At 32.4% G+C, this 3,972-nt stretch overlaps 1 protein-coding gene across 1 annotated transcript in view; it reads left to right on the top strand.

Moving 5' to 3' along the window:
• Positions 1–3,972, top strand: part of LOAG_10083 — a 10,153-nt gene that overhangs the window by 542 nt on the left and 5,639 nt on the right. The window contains exon 2 of the mRNA XM_020448082.1: positions 2,288–2,467. The gene's annotated coding sequence lies outside the window, so the exon portion shown is untranslated. The remainder of the gene's footprint in view (positions 1–2,287; positions 2,468–3,972) is intronic.

Here is a 3,972-nt window from a genome sequence, read left to right as displayed (position 1 = left end):
TATATATATATATATATATATATATATATATATATATATATATATATATATATATATATATATATATATATGATGCTCAAAATTTATAATTACATTTCAATTCTAACTGGAAAAAATGCATTAGTTTAAGCTTACACAGAGATATGCTTTTAAAAAGTGGCCATATCTTGGTCATAGAGTTTGCAAAAAATAAGTAACTTAAAAAATGAAATAAATAATACATGTAGGTTTGATGTTAGAAAAAATTGTTCTTGATTGCTTTTTCTTTTAATAAATAGGCATCCTTTAGTTTTTATTATATATATTTTCCACATTCAGTTGGAGTTAAAATGTTTGAAAAATGCATTTGGTGGCAAAACTTTCTGAAACCGGCAAAATTCCCACACGATTATTATTTCTTATAATATTTCGTAATGATATATGTTTTATGCCCGAGAATATTTCTTTGTGATAGTCCATTTCATTTTGAGGAAAAGAGTGAAATATGCTTGCCTAAAGGACAGATGCGGACCCTTGTATTCTATTTGTTTCATTCGCATTAAGCTTAGTACTTCCATACTCATATGTAAAGTGCTATCTCTCTAAGAAAATTATGTCTATCAGTGTGCAGTAATGATTGCAAATTTATCTGTATAATTAATTCTTCATGAACTTGTGTATAAAGAAGTAATTTTAACATCGTTGCACTATGTATATTCAAAAAAAGGAGAATTTCTTGCTGAATCTCACGATTATAAGCCTCTTTTTATTTCTTTTTCCTCTTTAATTATTTGCAAAGTCTAAGAAGTATTAGTTATGCTTACTACTGTGATAGTGAATGAAACATTTAACGAGAAATGAGATAGGTGCTCTCTTCCCGATATTTTTACTGTTATGTTTTATGTGACGGAAATGAACATACAAATTAAGGTCGTCTGTTTGATCCACTGCTTTTTAAGTAAATGTTATTTCTTGTCGTCTGAGTTCATACGATGCCATCTACTAACCATCTTACGAAGGCAACTGGACTCGTGTTGAATTTCAAGATGCAGTAGTTTGTGCTTGGAAAATTGATTATTTCGATTTATGAAACAAAGGTAGTGATCAAATGGATTAAAACCATTACATCACTTATCGTTATTAAAAAAGAAAAAAAAGATTAAGAACAGTCAGAGACGCTTTTTCCCATTCACACAACAAAGCAGTTTTCCCCCTTTCCCATTTGAAATTGATTTCCTAAGTGTCTGCTGTACTTTTAGTTTCTGTTAACTTCATAAGTCTTCAACTAGTTCCTTTTTGTTGTTACACTTATTACTGGACGTCCTAATTGCGATGAGAGTACATCACGTCAAGGCTCATTTGCTGAAGTTAGTCTATCAAATAAGTTAAGAATGTATGTTCTTGTACCTTTATATAGTTTAAAGCTTTTGAACTTCGGGAGAATTATTCGGTGTATTTAAAGCTTATGAACTTCGAACTTCGAAGGTCTAAATTATTCGATATATTTCATCCTCAGACATGATTAAGCATCAACTTCCTAGAGGGATTTATAGTGTCGGCCCTTTACTTCCAGTAATTGGATTTGCTGATTAAATATCGGCTGCATAGTTTGCTTAGAAGCAGTTTGTTAATCAGTTTAATTTGAATTCAGTATTTGGGGGGATCGGATCTTCAGCACAGTAACGGTTTTGAAATAAACGGCTTTTGTACTTACTGACTGATTTTGCACTGCAACAACATTAATCCAGCCGTGTTTCATTTTAAATCCCAGCAGAACCGTTACTGTAGACATTGTGTGCATGTTTTCTAACTTTCATTTGAATTCTAGCATTCTGTTGCTTTTCTTTTCAATTTTGAATCTCTTCATGATCTTTGATCCCTTTGAATTTCGTGCATATAGCATCGGTAAACAAACTGAAAAAGTTGGATTTGAATGTTTTTCTCACGCACACGGTATTGAACACTCTTTTTCTGTGTTTTGCACAACGCTCCGTTTCTTGAATAGGTACAGTGACGAATTCTTAAGCTTACTAAACATCGGTCCTTCTTTTTTCTTTTTTATTGGTGGCATAAGCACATATGATTGAAGCAAGTTGTATTCGTTTCACTCAGTTACGCCGCGTTTCATCATTTTTGCTTAATTTACTTTATATTTGAAAATAACTGTAGAGAAAGTCATCGTAATTTATCCGTCATTATAGTACACTTGATTTTTCATTAGTTTATTACTTCAGTAAAACTCATTTACATACTAATGATCCATTTTTGTCATAATAATTGAAGCTATTGATAATAAGACTTTTTTCAGCCTGAACGCAGAAGTTGGAGAATACTGCCGAGCACAGCACTACTGAATTGTGTCTTTGTGTTTTTTACAGCCCGTGAAACTTAGCTACGGTGAAAGTTTTACTGTTTGCGCAGGTGCAATAACTAAGCAGTATTGCAAAGAATTATTCCCAACATACGGTTTTTTAATTATTGCTCTCAGGTCAGTCTTTCCACTTTAAAAATTATTAAGTATTCTTTGTGTCGCTCATAAAGCGCCTGTGGCGAAATGACAAAGTGTTTATAATGAGTTGAAACATATTTAGAGGATTAGAACTCAGACATTCACTGGAATATGTCTAGTAATATGTGTAATCGTACATACCGCAGTTCGGGTATGGATGATGGTGGACTTTTTTTTCGAAAAACCTCGTAGTTCCAAAAATCAAATCCATAATATAATTCACTCAAATATTAAGCTGTTGGTGACTCCTAGGTCTGATTATGGATGCCCTTCTTCCCATGATTGTAGCTAGCCAATAAATATCATTTTTCTTTTTTTTGTCCCGTTCTTTATATGCAATTTACGCCTTGTTTAATTTATAAAGTTATATTCTACCGTAGAAAATGAGATAATGGGAAATAATTTTTTCTTTTTGCTTTTGCTCGACCAACAGCTACTTTCTTTATCTCAAAATTCGTTAATTAATTTCTCCATTCTATGTCTTCATTTGCATCGGGAAATAAGCTGATGTATTGCAAAAACAGTTTAATACCGACATTTTCATAAGAATTATTTAAATTTAAGATTCTGATAAGATACGTACTGCGGACTACTTGACTTATTTTACTGAACATTGAAGACCTGCTGTGTGGGGCATTTTTTTCCTTATGTAGCTTATTATGTGAATTGAAAATTTCTAATACCTTTCATCAAGATAATTTTCGGTCTTTCTCGTATCCGCCTTGAGGGATCAAGGAAAAGTCTGTTGGATTTATCCCTATTTATCCCTATAGATGGTCGGAAGTGAAATGAAGAAGGGCTATGTTGTGTTTGAAGAATTAAAGCTGTTGAATTTTCCGGTGATATTTATATTTCCTTTTATGTTTCCATCACTACGTGTAATGAATTTACACAGAAATATGTAATGCAGTGTAATTTTGACGCTATTCTCCTGGTCTTTTGAAATTATGTAAGAAATTCGAAAGTGGATATCAATTCAATCAATAATGTTGATTTTATTTGCCTACACCACTAATTAAATGTACTGAAGTCGCATGGAAATGAGATTTCGTAGCAGCTGGACGGAAGTGATATTTCGCGAAATGTTTCTGGCGTTTCTGTAAGGTTATAGGTCTAAACCAAAAGGTTTACTGATTTTTTTTTCTCATAATTGTGCGTATTGTCGGAAAAGGAATTTATTGAGTTCGTTTGTCGGTGATACAGATTTGGTCGGGATGTAATATTGTTCTTGCCAATATTACTGGTTATCAATAGCAAAAAAAGCATAGAATATATAGTAGCGGTAAATAGGTAAGCAGTGGTGAGTAATACAATGAACAAGCAATATGATCAATTAAATTCCTTGTGTTGCCATCAGTAATAGTTGATTTTCAGTTTGTTGATAGGTTGCATAATGATTGCGATATAGGAATTCGTCCTTCGTTAAGCTGGAGATGTACTGTCGGATAGGTATTTATTTAGTGGAAGGAAGGAATATTGTAGCT

Source organism: Loa loa, assembly GCF_000183805.2.
Source record: "Loa loa unplaced genomic scaffold supercont3.2, whole genome shotgun sequence".
NCBI lineage: Eukaryota > Metazoa > Nematoda > Chromadorea > Rhabditida > Onchocercidae > Loa > Loa loa.
Note: the sequence above shows the minus strand (reverse complement) of the source record. Positions and strands in the feature narration are given on the sequence as shown.